Here is a 19,064-nt window from a genome sequence, read left to right as displayed (position 1 = left end):
GCATAAACAAACCTCTCTTTGTGTGGTTCTAACCATTGGTGAAGAACATACGATCCAACACCGGGGTAATCGGGAGTATCCCAATGGGCGATAAACTCCGCAAGATTTAGATAATACTCTTCCTCGGTAAGGGACCAACAAAATGATTCCCATTCACCTTTGAATGCAACCCATTTAGCGTAATTTATATCGTATTGTTTTTCAACTTTCTCTTTTGCATCCGCTCGATTTTTTTTCCGGTAGCATCTTAATTTCTTCATATCCTATTTTCTTGGGTGGACAAATTATTGGATTGCACCTATTCATCAAATTACACATATATGGAACGTACAAGCATATTATGTGCTATTGGGAACACTTCCTCAATTGCATTCATCAATGCGACATCATTATCCGTCACTATAACCCCGAGAATATCATCACCTCGGAAGATTGCCTTAACTTGTTTTGGTACCCAAATGAAACTAGGTTCTTGCTCATCTCTTAAGAAACAAAACGCCACGGTAGACGGTGACTTCGTCGAAGTACGCCCAACAATATTCAACAATGGGCATCTCGTACTTGTTCGTCTTATAAGTGCAATCAATTATTAGAACTTGATGAAATCATTGAGCCAATTGAACACTCGTCGGATGCGCAATAAAGAGTTCTGTTATCTCTCCTTCCGAATCCACATCCTTTTGAACCGCGTAGTTTTTCTCTTGGGCCAAAAAAAAATGTTGCATTACTTGTCTATCTCTCCATTCCTTCCTTCTAATTGTCTTAATTGCATTGTAAATTGTGGACAAAGATGAGTGGTTCTCCTTGTTATACTCCTTTAGTATTTGGAGTATTTGAACCAGTGAAATACCCATTGTCCTCATTTTAGCTACTTTGTCCATCTCTTTAGGAGTTAGCTTTGCCGCCATGAAATGTCCTTCAAGATGCTCCGGACGAGGATGATTATGACAACCTTGCATAACCCTGTAGAGAACCCATCCACCCTTATCTTCGTTGTAATTAAATGGAAGCTTGAATGGGCAATTAATCTTCTTTGAGAATGTTCTTCCTATTTGTCTTTCCTTTATAAACATAACCCTTCCTCTTGTGGATTTTATCGGGATCACCGGTTCTCTCACAAACCATTTCAAACCGAGTTTTGCTTTCTCTCCCATTCAATACTAATACGCACATGTCTTTTTGTGCATGTTGTCTAGCCCAACTCTTTGCATCTTCCGGATTTGGGAATACCAAGTCATTCATGTAGTGATGGGATGTGTCATCGTACTGGGGAAGGTTGGTTTTCCATTGGTTCTATTGGATCACATGGAACCTACAAGTAATAGCACAACGTCAATACAATAAAAAAATCCTTACAAGTTCGGTAATGTAAAATTTTTTATCGACCCTACCGAACACAAAGTTCGGTAGTGTAGTTTACATAAATAAATTGGGGCCTTACAAAACTCGATCTTTAGATTTTCTATGTACAAGTTCGGCAATGAAACTGAAAAACTCGACTAAACCGAACTCAGAGGTTCGGTTATAAACGTTGTATTTATATTTTTATGCGACCTTACCGAACAAAAAGTTCGGTATCAAAAGTGCCGATATCGACTCAACCGAACAATGCACTGTAACCGAACTCTAAAAAACCACCATTAACATGTAGTTCGGTTACCTGCGTCTGCTCAATTTAATAACCGAACTACACATTAAGAACGGTTAAGTTACCTCACAAGCTAAATTTGGTTACCGAACTAGGTTGACCTTACCGAATTTTTTCCAGAAATTTTGAGTTTGGCCAAATTTTTGCACAATTCAAGCTACATTAACTAAATATGAGGCATACCTGAGTACCCATAGTTTCATCTTCAGGTTGTGGCCGATGAAATCCATCATTTGTTTGGTTAGCTTGAGATTGGGGAAAAAAGTTTTCATCATCTAACAAATAACTAATATTTGGATCATTAGAAGTATTGAAAAATACACAATGAGGTGAATGGGGTTTTGATTCTGAAGTATCATCACATGAATCACTCAAATCATAATTACTAAACTCAAAAAAAAAAAAATTCGGTTCACCCATCTTCTTCTTCCTATTTCCTCCTCCTCCTTCTTCTTCTTATCTCTCCATAATAATGTTATAACAAAACAATCCTACTAATATAACTCACTAATAACTAATTAATCAGTTACTAATCATAACACTAACACTAATTAATCATCACACTAACTAAATTAATCATTAAGGGTACAGTAGGTATTTTTAAAAAAATAGATAAGGGGTGATTGGAAATTACTACCAATAACCATCCTACAAACTTGAGAGTAGTCCCCCATTTTTTGAGTAGTCCCCAAAAAAAATCGTTCTATATTTAGGTAGCCATTAGCCTAGAAACGTCCATAACCGTTGGATCATCCATCCCCGTATAAAAGAAAAAACACACTAGGTACCCGTATCTTCAGTCAGTTCAGCCGTCTGGGAAGTATGATTATGAAGCAAACTTCCTTTGTTTCATTTTTTAGATCTCAAAATTTCTGTAGAAATTCTTTCTCAACGATGAAATCTTCAAACCTAATGACCTATCATTCACTACACTATCCAAGATGGGAATTGGAAATGCTCGGTTGCATTGCAATAGCAAAGATGATATTCAAATGTCATTTGGTTGGGGTAGAGCCTTGTATCTATACATTCGGATTTTAATTAATTGCCGTTGTAAACTAGGACAAATGAATCATGAGTTTTGTTTGCATGGAGAGATTTTTAAGAGAGGTTATCATCAGGATACAGTCAGTTTCACTACACTGATTAAAGGATTGTGTATCCAAGGATGAGATTGAAGCTGCCTTTAATGTGTTAGCTACAATGACTCAGACAGGTATTCAACCTAAATTGCCTTTATATGTACTACTCTTATGCATGGGTATTGTAAAACCGATTATATGTGTGTTGCTATTCAACTAAGAAACAAAATGTCTACATGGAATTGGAGACCAAATGTTGTTCCATACCGTAGATACACTGAGGTCTAGTTGATGAAGTGTTTTGGGTTCTCTTCTCCCAAATGCATAGAGATTCGAATGTTGTCCAATTGTTTGTTGTTTATGATTCTTTGATTAGAAAACCGTGCTTGTTTTAGAACGTAGGCTTGTGTGAAAATGAGTTGCACATCTGCTGGCTATGCATAAACTCTGGTTATTTTAAAATGTAGGCTTGTATCTTACCTTGTTTACACTTGAAAAAGCTTTCAAGGGTATCTTTCTACTCTCAGAACTCGTGCCAAAGCACTGTTCAATAAGCAGTAATTGTCATGAATTTCTTGGTTCAAATGTAATCTTTATTATGCTCTCATGAATTTTATTGTTATCTTAGCTTTAGCTCAGTTTTGCATGTATGAGTTTCTGCAATTTCATGTCATTCCATCATTGTTGAAACATTGTCAACACCATCCATGCAAGCATGTAACTATGTGCTCGAGTAACAAATCTTGATTCAGTTTGTTTATGCAATCTCTTTTCCATTGCTGTCAGGGATTCTACACCACGGAAGATGCTCTATCAGTTGCCACACTTCTAGCTTCCATGACAACTAAAATACAACAGCTTCAACAAGCATTTGCGGAGCTTGAAAACCACCAAGCTGTATACTCAAACCTAAATGGAAAGAGCTCGAGGCATACTTCCATGGGCTTGAGAGGTCTTTGAAGAGAAGGTTTGATGATTTGGGAGAGGAAAAGGAATTTATTAATAAGGCATCTGAGGCACGGGAATTAGTGGAGAAGAGAGATGCTGCAGTTAAGGCCAAGGAACACACTTTGTTGGAGAAGCTCGGAGAGAAGAGAGATGCTGCCTTCTTTGTTATCGGGGATGCTATTAAGTAATACAGGACGTCATCTGTCAAACCTACTGTTGTTAAAGATGAGGATAGCAGTGAGTCTCATTTAACTGTGGAAGATAACCCCTCTGGTGTGAAGGTTGCTGCCATTGATTCAGAAGAAATGAATAAGATTTCCGACAATGAAACTATGGATGTCAAACCACTTCCAGAGTTGGCCAAATTATGTGAAGAGATGGACTCGAAAGGGCTTCATAAATATCTTTCAGATAACCCCAAGAATCTAGCTACAATTCGTGAGGAAGATTAAGGAACACGCCAAGGCTATCGCCCAGGAGGGGAAACCAAAGTCAGATGACCTCGATGTTGATGCAAACATTGGAAACTCGTTGGAGGATCATGCTCTGTTACAACTTCGGGCCACTTTTTGATACTGCTATGGACTTCAAAGAGGAAGAATAATGATCTTGTTGTCGTCAACAGCTGATCTTTGCCGTTTACTAGGACTATCAGGAAAAATGCCAGGTTGGTGATTTATTCTACATCTTTTAGCATGTGTGCTTTTAATTTCTGTAAATAGGCGCTTCATTTATTGAATTTTGCTGCGTCATTGTGTCAACATTTGGTTATCTTTCACGGAAGTAACTGACCTTGTTAAAATTTTCATGGAGAGCCATCTTAACCAATCAAAGATATGCTTGTTATAGATCTCTGATCATTATACCTGCTCTTTTTCTTCATTTTTGGAAACTATAAACATTTCATACTGTACTAGTTTCAGACTGGGTTTATGGCTATAAAGTACATTTAGACCTACACGTTATGCTGCTTCCTTGACATTGGGAATTCAACACGTGGGGAACTTTAGTCAGTCTAAGTGAGAATATCTTTCCTGATTGGCAAGGATATTGCAGATGGATAATACCTGTTACTTTCCAAGGATATTATGCATTGAGATATGTAAAACCTTGATAATAGGCTTTGTCCGGCCAAAACCAATTCAATAGATAATACCTGCCAACAACAGTACCTGTTACTTGCCAAGGATATTATGCAAGAATTACAAAACCAGTACAAATAGATAATTAATGGATCTTTAACCTATGCATGGGTGGGGTGCATAGATTAACGTTTGACATATACCACCTCCGTCCCACTAATAAGTGACCTAGTGTATAACTAAATTTAGTGTATAACTAGATTAACAAAATTTAGTTATACACTAGGTCACTTATTAGCGGGACGGAGGGAGTATCATTTAGGGCAGTAGATTAGTAAGTTTTGCCGAGACTAATTTGATAACTTGGGTCTTAATACGTTCTTATGTTCTTTATAAAGTAATGTTCATTTGATTTTTCTGGCTTTTTCTTCTAACAATGCGAGGCCTTGCCAAAGGAAATCCTCTACCTCGCCTTAACCCTTTTTTATACCTTGATTCGCACCGTACCTGCTAATGCTTCTGGTAAGCTCTATGCAATTATTGAATTCTTGATGTGATTGATAAACATTTTAAATTCACCAGAATTTGTTTTTGTTTTTCTTGTCAGATAATGTTCACTTATGTATCATGCGTTACACTAAGCACTAGGAGTTTAGATCAGTTCAGTTGCCAATAGATTCTGTACAGGAACTTAATATTAATACTGCTCTTTCACATGAAAACATTGGTTTATATATTATTGTGGTCCTCATGTTCCATTAAGTATCCTTCTTATTGTAAGACTTGCCACTCAAACTTCAGTTTAGATAGCTTTTCCACAATAGATTTTTTTTTTCTTTGATCAGCCACAATAGAATTTTTTCAATCTTGAGTTAAGTCAAGCAATGAGTTTCAATGGACTATAAACCAACTCTGGATTTCCTTCTGCACTCCTCTGTGTCGTGTATGTCTCTGAATTGATGTGAGCAGAGAGCTTTCTTAATCCTTCATCAGTACTTCAAATTAGTTTCCTTCTTCATTTTCTTCTTTTCTTTTCTTCTTTTCTTTTTAACTGCAGCTGTCAGAGCTGTTTTTTGCACGGTGGAACGTTAAATAACTGTACTGTATTAGTTTACATATTCTGCTTTATTGTATTATGACAAACAACTGAAATCATATGAACTTGCTGTGTTTCAGAATGAGGTTAACGACTGGGAATTAACTTCCCTGAAAGTTGTGGTGAAGTGTATTGAAACTCGAGGGGCAATACCCAGTTGACCCTCTTCAGAAACGGGTCTTCCAACTAGAGAAAGCAAAGATGATAAGAAGAGAGTGGCTGAACCGCTGAAGATGCAAAGTCTCAGCCAAAGAGGCCCCGTGCTAATGGTGGTGGTTTTGCTCCCCGCGTCTCTAACATCAATGGCAAAAGCTTCTATGCTACAGTACCTGATAGGTGTCCTCCCCACAACTACGAAAACATGCACTATGTATATCCAGGACACACAAACAATCATCCCTCGTCGCACTTGGGTGCTGCAGACTACAACATCCCACCCAACCACGGTAGCTATTTCAGAAATGGGTATGCATCAAGCTCCATATCTACACTAAGTAGAAAAAGGTGAAACATAAACTATATTCTGATATTCCTTTTGGTTTTTTTGGGTGTTTCAATGTATGAACAAAATTTAAGTGAAAACAAATAGAATAAACAAAGTTTTTTGCATTTGTGATTCATTAATGTTTGTGTTTCATAATAATCCCAATTTTGAACTTGTTTTACACATTGGCTTAACACCTGTTTGTTTGGATCTGAATCCAACTAGGCATCAACCGTGTTTGTTTGAATCTGAATCCAACTAGGTATCTGATTAGACCTGAGTCAGACTCCAAAGTCAATTTTCTGGTGTCTCAATCAACTCATATATTTGATTTGGAGGTATCTAACTCCGGTATAGTTTTGTACCTTACTCGTTGGACACAAATCCGACTGGATTCAGAACTTTCTGTAATGTAATACTAGTATGTATTTTTATATTTTTTGAGTCAGTTATGACAAGTCAGATTCAGATGTAACGAGAAGTTTTCTGTAAGTTATCCACTTTTGTATCTTACCTAGTTTACTTTTGTATGACGCGCCTTATGTGAATATACTATGATGGCGAAATTCATCCGAAGTTGGCCTACTATTCAATTTTGTTTTTGCATTTCAATTGGTACTAGTTGAGACAACCTTTTCATCTGCAATATTTAATTCTTTACAACTCATAAAGTTATATATATTGATACTGTTACTTGTGAGAAATTATAGTATGGAGTTTGTATCTTCTTTTTTTTTAATTGATAAAACATGGAATTACCTTGTAGGAATGTACCCTACAATTGTTTGATTTTTGCATCACAAGATACATCAAAATATCTGTAAGGGAGTGTGAATCCCAAAATTCAAAATAGACGGACAATGGCAGTGCATTGTTCGTGTACAAGCTAGTTTTCAGAAAAAGGAATACGACTTGAAGAGTTCAAGATGGAAATGCATAATTTGAAATTAGGGTTTCCTACAACCAAATTCTACTTTCTTTGCACTTATAAGAGACCTCAGCTGAGGCTGCTTCCAGAATTTTCACATTGTCACACTATAGTGAGACCATTAGATTGTTGAGGATCAGCTGTCTGGTTTCAAACTCCTCTCCCCTGAAAGGATGGTTGAAGAAATAGTTCATACTATGAAAAATAAAAATGAAAATCAAAACATTTAGCTTTGAAGCCAAATATGTCAAAGGCTTTCGATCGTCTTGAATGGTCATTTCTCTTGGATGTTATGGAACAGATGGGTTTTTGTACAGAATTCCATAACCTTATATTGCAGTGTCTTAGCAATACAAAATTTTCTATACTTCTAAATGGAGCTCTCTATTCATTATTGTGATGGAGGCGTTTTCTCGACAGCTTTATCATGCAGAACAGATGAATCAGATTGAGGGAATTAAAATTTCCCATGGTGCACCCTCTATCCACTACACCATTTTGCCCCGTTTTGAGACACTTATATCCGTTGTTGAGAGTTTAAGACACATATAAGGGTCTCAAATTGTGCGTCTGGAATGCTTTGAGACGCTTAAGGAGACACTTATAAATGTTCTTAATTAAGTTAAGCGATGGATTTTATGAGTCTCTTAAATTAGGTAGCGACACTTTATTAAGGCGACGTATAAATTAATTAAAATCCGTTTATATCGTGTCGCTTAGTTCCATTTGCAACACATTATTTTTATTTAGTACACTTATATGCGTCTCAAAATTAAAATAGCTTTTTTTTAAAAAAAAACTAAATTAATTCCCAGAATCAAAAGTTCCTGCACCTGCACATTTCATTTTTGCACCTGAACACAGGCACCCAGCAAGAACTGCCATTTTCCATCAAATATGAAATATCAAAGCACAATTCAAACATGATCCATCTCATTTATAATTACATATGTAAGATACTCAAAATTATAACAAAAAATAGCTTCCTAGAACTGCAAGTCTCTCACCACAATTCTGGATCAAAGTTGAGCATATTTTGGTACTGAATAACATGTTACTTCCTATAAACTTGTTCATTCTACATCATGGGACTTCATCTACATTTCTACAGGAAATTAAGGAAGGAATTACCCACAACTTGCTGAATCCCACTACTCATAATTCAGATGGAACATATCTCACATGACACTTAACTTGGAAAGGTAGTCAACAAGATTCACATATCGAAAATAGGTTTGAGGTCTCGAACAATTACGAGCTCACGTGCGCCTCCCGCAAGGCCAACTGCCTGTCTAAACCAGCTACAGGGAACAAAACACCTTGGACGACATCCTTTACGTTTTGTTTGTAACCTGACGAAAACAAAATCAAATGAAAATATGTCAACACATGAGTGACACCCTTGATGTAGATCATAATTTCAACAAGATTAGACTGAGACAAGTAACAAATTTAGAGGCACCTTCTATAATGTCTCTCAAATTCTATCTAAAATCTTGACTTATAACTGCCTTGTGCCAAGAATTTACTGTGATCCGACTTCCCACCTAACTACTTCTTTGGCGACAGACCCTATAAGCATTTCATTCACAAGTCATATGCGTAACACACCAAACACATAACAAAGTTCAAAACCAAAGATATGAGGATTATAATGTTACCAATTTGGTAACTCTATGAACCAAACCATATCAACAACATTACAGTACACTGAGCTTCTGCTTACTCGACACTGAAAAAGAAACATCATTTATTAATATATGAGAAACGAAAGCAATAACAACACCCAAAACAGCTCTAACAGCGACTACCTGTCCAAGCATGGGGTCCTAAGAGCCATTCCAAGAACTTAAGCTTCTTCTAATATAGGATTCATCCTACAGGAGAGCTTTTAAGGGCATCAATAATGGAAGAAATGTCGCTCAATTTACTATGATCATCATGGTTGATGGTGAGGATCTTCTTCAGGAACTAAGCAGCATGCCTTGCAGTTGACTCACATCCTTTTACCCTCTTGAACCACCTGGATAAAAAATATGATTCCTAGTCAAAGTTGTCCCTCAAAACTGAGGAGGAATTCTATACACAACAAAGACACACCTTATTGCGTAGTTCCAACAATCTTTAAACCATGAACGAGATCTCCCTTACAACTACTTGAACCAGTTATAATCTGAAAAACAAATCTAGCATCAATATTAGAGGTGTCCCAGTTACAATCTGAAAAGCAAATCTAGTATCAACGTTTTAAGAGTCTTATCATGTGATCAGTCGATTTATCTAGTATCAGTAGGGTAATTAAGATTTTCTTCCTTTAAAATGAGGTTATCTATAGTAATATGATATCCATGAATAATTGGCAAAATATGACAATGAATCCCCAGCTATTATTGTGTACTTCACAAAGATAGTTAAACACTACAATCTACCACATCTGCATTGGAACTGTATGACACATACTGAGAGAAATTAAAGCAACTTCTATACACATACCGAAAAAACATTGAGCATAAGAAGTATCCTATGACAATATCTCGGCCAGGCGTTATAGGACACCGCATCAAATATTTACACATTAACAGCATCGCAGAGCTTTCTCCACTAGATGATTCTGTATTACCTTCCCCAGCTGCACACCGGGTTTTGGTCAACATCAGCTCCAACAGATACCCTCGATGCTGATCACCAACCTATCAGATCAGATTATGATGTTATAAATATATCTTTATCACTCGGTCATAAACATAGAAAATTAAAGTTCAAGACTAGCTTTCATTGTGTATGATCGAATTGGAGAAATCAGACTGCAAGAACACAAGTGTAGGATTGAATTGACCTGAAAAATACCACTTGTGAGCAGCTCTCCTTAATGTCCACAACCAGCTGAATCAAGTAATAAAAGTTGCAAAGCAAAGTAGTTAGTACTGAGTAAAAATAAATCATTTTCCCTCCTCCTTTATCCAGGCTTGGGACCAGAAATGCAAGCACTGGCGGAGTTAAAATGGTTTTGGTCAAATTAATAAGATATATTATATTGAGTAAATATAGGCAGTTACAAACCCCAAAAAATCCTATCCTCAATGTGCTAGACAACACTACTAAGGATGAAACAAACAAAAAAGGACACTAACAAGAAAATTCTTCGATGCAACAAGTGGAACTTGCCCTGTGCTAGTTTGAACCTGTCCTTTGCTGCGCAAAAGAAACAAATGGAGTTCAAATAACAAAAAAGAACAAAAAAAAAAGAAGGAAATACTACTGATCAGTGCAAACGGGGTTGCTATGCTTGTGTTGAACCTATAATTGTTGCGCAAAAGAACACAAAAAAGAATACAAACTAGGAAGATATTACTCCCTGATTGGCATCGATTGCAACCTATCTGAGGGATAGGTTGCTTTCTGCTGAGTGTATGATGGATAGTTTTCTTTGCTTTGCTTTCTGCATTCACCTTATTCTTTGCTACCTTTTCAGGATTCTTCTCCAAATCAACAAATTCCTTTCAGATATATGGATCAATCCCAAGTGGAACATCTGCTCTTGCACTTTCCCATATTTCTGGAGTGAGTTCAGGAAGTGGTTCTTCATCTACCTCCTCGGGTATGTCAGCTCCTTCCTTACTTCTTGCTCTTTTTCTTTCTTTGTCACGAGAAAAAACTCGTTGCTTTAATGTCTGCCTAAACTCATATTTGAATCGCCTGTAAAAGAGTGGAAATGATGCTTCAACAATTTTCCAGCAGGATGCTGGGTCCATATTGAACCCAAATTCACCCTGGTATACACATTAAGATCAATAGAGATAGTCACTAATACGATCTAATCTATCTTGCGCATATTCATACAATATTGTAACGTAATTTTGTGTTATACCTTCAAAGCAGTCCACACGTCGTCTTTAAAATTGTCCGGCACACACCTCCACTCCTTGTGTGATATAGGAACATGACTCCGTATGAGCTCTGCATCCCTAGTGGCGAATTTCCCAATAGAAATCCAATCTCCTATGACCTTACCAACAAAATTGACAGTGATAAACTTCGGCTTTTTTGATTTGCTGGATACATATTTCTGGGATGGCGTAGTAGTTGAATGAGACGGATTTGAACCGCTTCGACTTGATTCCATTCTACTGCAAAAGAATTAGCGAAATCTTGGTCAAATGATTAAACAATCAAGTAATATAAGAAGTTAAGAACCAATCAACATTAAACTTCTCACATTCAACACAACCACTTTCAAAAAATGAGAACATAACCACATTCAGAAAACAAAAAATAACAACCATTTTAGATCATCTAAGTGTTGTTTCAATGCTTGCATCAAAATATGATACTCACTTTAGAGACAAGACAAAAAACCATATCAAAAATCAAGTATGTTGTCATGACAAGAAAAACATGTTACACCAATCCTCTACCACACTGATAACCCTTATGTTTTGCTTGTCATTAACACATAACATATCGATAACCTTTATTTTGATCAAACATGTTACAACAACCAGCAAAACCCACAGATCGACAGTGAGAAACAAAATAAAAAAATATCAAATAGATATCACTTCATGAAAAGAAAATCAAAATAAATACCCAGCAAAACATGATATAACAATCCTCTAACATGATACAGGAAAACATGATACAACAATCTTCATGAGAAAAATCATAACCCTTATTAAAGATCAACATGATATAACCACCAGCAAAACTGACAGACCCATACTTAAATCACAATGAACCAAAATATATAGAGAAACAAACAAGTAATAGGTTTAGAAATTATACCTGAATCTTCAAAAATTTGTACTTGAAACTGCTATATTTGCACTTCAATCTTCTTCTGAAAGTGTCAAACACAACGTAAGAAAGAAATCAAATTTCTAGGGTTTACTTATTTCAAAAAGAAAAAAAATATGGTTAACCAATCAAAGTTATTTTGATTTCTCTAATAAGGGTTTTTAATACCTGATAGAACTTCTAAGAAATTGATTCTGCGACTTCAATCTTCTTCTTCTAAGAGTTGAAAATCAATATCTAGATTTCTATAAAGTGGGTTTTCAATCACTTTAGGTTTACAAAATCAAAATTAATTTGTAGTTTTTCAATCAATCTAGAGTAGTTGATCTCTGGATATCTCTGAATCTCTTTCTGAATTTTTGGTTTCTCTCTGGATTTTTTGGTTACTCGTAACCACTGGAGAGGAAGAGAAAGAAAGTGTAGAGAGAACCGAAACCGAAGATAAAAAAAGGAAAGAGAAGAGAATATATAAGGAATGGGAAAAAAAACGTTTTTTCTTTTTTCTTTTTGTCTTGAAAGAAATATATTTTAGTAGGGAGATATTTTTGCTTTTGGTGGGAGTTGGAAATAAATGGTGGGAAACTAGAAACAAATGGGGGAAGTGAATGATTGATGATTGAATTTTAATTCAAATTATTTTGGTGTGAGATAAACATGTGAAGGGAAAACTGAGGGGCAAAATTAATGTGTGGGAAGGAATTTTTGGTGGGAAAGTTTGGTTTTGGGGGGAAATAAGATAGAAATTAAAAAGCTAATAATAATAATAAAAAATTTATATTAAATTTATAATAAATTAAATATATATTAAAGTTATAAATGTATAATTATGTATTTTCGAGACACCTATGCAATATTTCGAGACACACATAAGAGTGGTTGAAAAATTAGAATTAAAGCAACTCGTATAGTTGATTTGAGACTCTTATAAGAGTGGAAGCACTAAAGACCTTTATATGTGTCTCGAACCCAAAAATCAATATGTTTCAAATCAGTCCATATGGTGTAGTGATCTCTCATTTGTTTTTTACCGATGATTGCTTATTTTTCATAAATGCAGATCTTCATAATGTCAATAACGTGCTAAAAATTGTTGAAGATTTTGGTAGTGCTTTTGGTCAGATGGTAAATTTCAATAAGTTAAGTGTGCATTTCAGCGTAAATGTTCCACATCGTTTTTGCATAATTTTAACAAGAAGATTAAAGGTGCCGAGGATAAACTCAAATGAGAGATACATGGGCATCCTATTCATCATTGGTAGAAATAAAGTTCAATGCTTCTCTCACTTATATGACAGGGTTAAATACAGACTCTCAGCATGGAATTTTAAGACAATGTCTCCATGTGGAAAATGTCTAATGATAAAGACAACTACAAATACTATTCCGTCTCATTCAATTAGTTGTCTCCAAATCCCGGCATATATAATAAAGAAGATTGACTGAGCACAGAGAGATTTTGGTGGGGTTTTGAAGAGACGAGAGGTACTTACTTTACTTTTTGGAAAAATGTAAGTTTGCACAAAAACCTTGGTGGGCAGGGTTTTAGAGACTTGAAAATCCTAAATCAACCTCTTTTGGTTAGAGCAGTTTGCACGATATGCACTAATGGGGATGCACAATGGGCGAAGGCAATGGATGCAAAGTATTTCTCGGGCCCTAGTTTGCTTAATGCTAGTGTTAAGTTCTTGGGCATGGGATGGAATACAAAAATAAGTAAATTTCATAAAACAAAAAGGTATGTGGAGACTTGAACTTATCTATCACTCAAAAGTCTATCTCTTCTATCTCCTACTTCTTATGAGACAAAAGTCGTATGCTATATAGACTAGATCATACACATTTGACATTTCGAGCTGAGCATTCATTGCTTATCTTTTATCTCGAAATCGTGTGTTGATAAACGTTTCTCTTTGATCAAGTTTATCTTCACCTAGTGACGAAAGTCATGAAAAGTTTCAATCACTTTGAGAATTGCTCTAACGTGAATCGGTCTGTGAATAATGGCTACATAGCGTCCTCTGAGAATGTCTCAATGATTGAAATGAGAGTTTAGATTACATAACCATGTATTCCTTGAACCGAAGTTTTCGAACTTTGTTGATCAAGAAAAATCGAAGGATTGTGGAATTGGCTTGCCAAGTCCGCGAACCTAGTTCGAAGATTCAGTCCGCGAATTGTCGGAAGTTCTTGACCGATAATTTCTGCTGGGATTTTCCAAATAATCGTTTGTGTGCTTATTCCGCGAACTGGCGGAAGTTCTCTTTCCGAGAATTTTTGTTGAGTTTGGAAAACTCAACCGATTAACTTAAGTCCGCGAACTTGTTTGTGAACTTAAGAGGTTATGATCTAAAGATGTGCTCTGAACATGAAACATTAAATTACTAAGGAATGCTTTATCCAAACCGTGGCTATAATGTTCATGAGCCGATTCAATCGAATCGAATCATCTTTGCTTCAATTGTGTCTTGCGTAGATACATAAGATCTCATAGCAATTGAACAAATCTGTAACTAGTTCATTTGAGTCAATTGAACTAGTTACGGTGGAGAAGAACAAGGTTAATATGAAATGCTCATATGGTTAACCTTTTGGGTTACTATGTTGAACCAACATACACGTACGTGTTTGGGACTGGTTTTCACGAACCCAGTAAACGTCTACCCAAGTGTGTGTGACGAGCTAAGTTTTAGATCTAACAGTTGAGAAATATTAGTTTGAATATAAATCAGGTTTTCATCTAATGGTAAATATGGATTGCTTTGTAACTAAGGCAAAACCATGATTTGAAGGCTATATAAAGGAGACATCTAGCATTGTGCAAAAATAATCCCCACACGTCTGTGTGCTACTAGTGCGCCCGCTAGAGTCGATCTCCATTAGCCTTTGATTTTGTTCTCAAAAATCAGGTTAACGACTTAAATACTTCATTGGGATTATGAAGCCAGACCGATACTACTTTATCGTAGTTATGTGATCTGATCTTGCATCTTCTATTGTACGAGTACAATCGACTGATTGTCTTGAGATTGTGAGAGTTCTCCGATTGGCAAGATAAAGAAGTCACAAACATCTTCGTCTCACTATTTGTGATTCCTCGACAATCCGCTTGTGTAGTCAGGAAGGATTGTAGAGAGATGATTGATTAATATAGGATGTTCTTCGGGAATATAAGACCGGATTATCAATTGGTTCCTGTTACCTTGATTTTATATCTAAAGACGGAACAAAACCTAGGGTTTATCTGTGGGAGACATATTTATCCTTTTATAGACTTTTCTGTGTGAGACAGATCTGTTTATTATCCAGTCTGTGATTTTGGTTTATAGCAACTCTTGGTTGTGGGTGAGATCAGCTAAGGGAATCAAGTGCGCAGTATCATGTTGGGATTAGAGGCGTAGGGGTACAATTGTACCTTGTATCAGTGGGAGATTTATAGGGGTTCAACTATAGTCCAGTCCGAAGTTAGTTTGCAGTAGGCTAGTGTCTGTAGTGGCTTAATACAATGTGTATTCAATCTGGACTAGGTCTCGGGGTTTTTCTACATTTGCGGTTTCCTCGTTAACAAAATTTCTGGTGTCTGTGTTATTTCTTTTTCGCATTATATTTTATATAATTGAAATAATACAGGTTGTGTGTTCGTGATCATCAATTGGAAATCCAACCTTTGGTTGTTGATTGATATTGATTGATCCTTGGACATTGGTCTTTGGTACCGTCCAAGTATTCCTTGTATTTGATAAAGACTCGCTATTGTTTTTAGCTTGAGTAAAAATCAAATCAAGAGAGAGATATTAACTTCTTGAGATACTTTTATCTAGATTGAGTCTAACTGTCTAGTTGATTCTCTAGCAAAGTATTTCGGAGTTAGTCTATACAGATTGCTAAGCGAAATATTGGGTGGTGTTGTTAGACCCCCGCTTTTTCAATTGGTATCAGAGAAGGCAAACACGTTTAAGACCTCATCAGTATGTATTTGTAGCGGCCTGACTCTATGAACAAGAGTACTCTCTCTGGTAACGCAACATCAGTTCATGGTTATTCAGATAAGCTTCAGAGATCTGAAACCTTTGAGAAAAACTCATCCTCGTCTCCTTCTGCCGAATCTGCGTTCAACTTGAAAAAATCTCTTGATAAAAAGTTGGATGATCTTTCAGATGATAGTGATTCAGAAGAAAAGCAGAGAGTTCATGAGGAAGTTTCTCAGTACATCATGTTTTTTAATCGTGAATTAAAAGAAACCAAGACAACTGCTTCCCTGAGAAAATTCACGGGTCCTCTCTGTCAAGAAAATAGAAAATTGAGAAAACTCTTCAAGTTTTATGATGGTGGATACAAACTATTACAATTTACCATTACAGATCATGAAGAAAAGGTACGCTAAAAAAAACTGAATGCGATAATATTCTTCGTAACCTCGGTGTGTTAAAAGAAAGGCTTGACGAAACTGAAGCAAGATATGAATCTCAGCATAAATGGTTCAAGGACAAAGAATATTAGTTTCTTACCAAAGAAAAATCCTTGAAAATTGAACTTGCGGCTGCACTTGAGAAGGTAAAATCTCTGGAGGAAAATCTGAAGAGATTCAACATTATCTCTACAAAGCTATCATCTATGCTTTGAGCATGTAAAGAACATCTTGATACACGTGGTCTGGGATATAAAGGTATAGACATTCCAAGCACAGGTAAGATCAACTTTGTTAGAGCCGATAATAATGCTTCATGGGAAAGACTTGTGTTAGCTTGCAAGAACAAGGATTCTACTCCAACAAAGTCTGCTAGTAAGAGAACCACTGAATATAAATCCTTTACTTTTATTTCTGCGGGAACAAAGGACACTCTGAGCAAAGGTGTCGTCTTCGGAAAAGGAATGAAAAACTTCGTAACATTCTTACGTGGATGTATAAAGAAGTTGTTAAACCTGTATCACAGATTGGCAGAATCAAGGACTTTCGCTATCAAGGGATGAAGTGTGATAAAGTTGATCCTTCCCATGTTCCTTCGAAGGATTTCTACAAAGGAAGAAAAAATAATGGCAAAAGTCTAACGGATCTGTTAAATCAGTCTGAAAAGAGAAAAATGAACAGAAGGAAGAAAAGGTCAGGTTCCTCAAATTCTCTCAAAAAGGACTGTGAATCCAAGACTACCAATTCAGACTTCTTACATGTCAACAATCGAGTCTCTCATCTGAAGATTCACATAAACAAACTAAGACGAAATATCAAGAAAACATGGAATGTTGTTAACCCAGGTACTTCTAAATCTTCTCTTGATAATACTTCTTCAACTAAACCAGGTAGTTTGTTTAATACCGATGAAAAGGAAAAAGAAGAAGTAAACAATGATGAGCAAGATGTTCATCTTATTACACCCTGACATGTTCATGCTGCATCTCTTTTTAATTTTTGTCCTGTTAAAAAGGGATGCTCTTGATTCTCAGGATTTTTCGTCTTGAGAAAGTTGTCAGGATTGTACTGCATTTGTTGTTACTGTATTCCGTTTTCTCCTCCACATCTATATTTTTTGGTCTTTCTTGTCTATCATAGTCCCGTTTCTCTATTACACGCACCAACCCTCACGAACGTCATGGTTCCTAGGGTTTGAAGGAATTCCTTATATATATATATATATATTGTGTTCCAAAGGTGCAAAAAGATTTTCTAAAAGTCTTTTTGGTGCACAATGAAGGGAAGCAACAAGGTTGATGATGTTGAGCTATTTCCTATTGATATCTCATGCTTTCATGCTCTTGATCATGAAAACGAAGACAAACTGCCAGTTCAAATTTCTTCACATGGTAGGAAATCTTCTTAGAGACTTTAAGGTCGTTCGCGAACAGCTTGGTATTGCAACACGGAATCTAGACTACCTAAAAGACGAATTAAGGAAGGCAACTGAGGAACTCGTTCTTGTTCAATCCCTGGTTGCAGACAGGATTTTGCGTTTCGTCTGATCTTGGTTCTAGTTATATTCCTAGTATGTCTTATTTTTGGATTAGCTTGAAGAATAACTAGTGCTTTGAATAGCGATGACTGTGACTACACATAGCTATTTTTGTTTTTATCTTCTTATATTTTTTTTTTAGGTTTATTGGTATTAAATTCTAAAAATATTTGGAGGATGATATGTATTGCAGTATTTTAATGGTTTGTGATATTGCAATATTTTTATGGGATATGTATTTTTACGTCCGTGAACTTGAAGGTCCCATATTGCAGTCAAAAGTAAAGTCGTTCATGAATCGGTATTCGTATTGATGAAAGGACGAATGGACTTTTGACATATACAAAAGTTATGCCTATGCAATCATGTATTTGATGGAAAATAGGATAAAATCTTTTGTTCAACAAGGATAAAGTCTATTATGTCGTTATGATGGAAAATAGAATAGATCCTTGTATGTTATCCACGGTATTGATCTTCATTGATCCATTTTATTATGTTTTACCGTGAAGGCTCCATTGTGTGTCTTATGTTGAGCACCTTACAACTAAGTCGATTTACCTTGGCTTTGTTGGTTGTTCCATAAGATGCTATATGTCGAGCATTAGGAACTAAATTAATCAACTAGTTTGGTTATTTAGTTAGTACTCCATAAGTCTTCTTTCTTATGTCGAGTACATGTACGGTTAAGGTTGTCATATTCTATGATGAACTTAGTCGGGGTTCCATAAGTTCTCTTATGTTGAGCCCAAAATAATTAAATTGATTACTTCGTGATTAGTTTGGTTGTTTATATTCCAATTAGATTAATTATAGGTTCTCTTGTAATTAATCTAGTTGAGTTTTCATATATTCCACAAGTTCTTGTGTTGAGTATATGAAAGGCTACACTATCATGTTCTTTGGTTAATGTAGTCATATATTCCGTAAGGTTTTCCTTATGTTGAGTATTTGAACGGTTAAGTTAGTCATCTCTGTGATTGACTTAGTCGTAGCTCCGTGAGTTTACTTATGTTGAGCACTTTCAATTAAATTGATCACTTTTGGTTTGATTTAGTTG

At 35.9% G+C, this 19,064-nt stretch overlaps 2 long non-coding RNA genes and 1 pseudogene across 4 annotated transcripts; 2 read left to right on the top strand and 1 right to left on the bottom strand.

Moving 5' to 3' along the window:
* Positions 1-2,851: 2,851 nt before the first annotated feature.
* LOC113272076 lies at positions 2,852-4,233 on the top strand (annotated as a pseudogene).
* Positions 4,234-5,162: 929 nt separating this feature from the next.
* LOC113338428 lies at positions 5,163-6,473 on the top strand. The gene is made up of 2 exons (XR_003354780.1): positions 5,163-5,282; positions 5,937-6,473. It is a non-coding gene; the product is annotated as an uncharacterized LOC113338428 (long non-coding RNA).
* Positions 6,474-8,142: 1,669 nt separating this feature from the next.
* LOC113318799 lies at positions 8,143-12,492 on the bottom strand. 3 transcript variants are annotated; one of them, XR_003344822.1, is made up of 11 exons: positions 12,231-12,492; positions 12,051-12,105; positions 11,137-11,395; positions 10,400-11,038; positions 10,105-10,151; positions 9,762-9,958; positions 9,369-9,441; positions 9,080-9,291; positions 8,930-9,000; positions 8,731-8,840; positions 8,143-8,620 (listed from the first exon to the last, which is right to left on the bottom strand). It is a non-coding gene; the product is annotated as an uncharacterized LOC113318799 (long non-coding RNA). The 3 variants fall into 3 exon arrangements; XR_003344815.1 differs by having other exon boundaries at positions 10,105-11,038; XR_003344833.1 differs by having other exon boundaries at positions 10,105-10,964.
* Positions 12,493-19,064: the final 6,572 nt, after the last annotated feature.

Source organism: Papaver somniferum, chromosome 1, assembly GCF_003573695.1.
Source record: "Papaver somniferum cultivar HN1 chromosome 1, ASM357369v1, whole genome shotgun sequence".
Classification (NCBI taxonomy): Eukaryota; Viridiplantae; Streptophyta; class Magnoliopsida; order Ranunculales; family Papaveraceae; genus Papaver; species Papaver somniferum.
The sequence above is the reverse complement of the archived record's forward strand: the minus strand, read 5'-3'. Positions and strand labels throughout refer to the sequence as shown.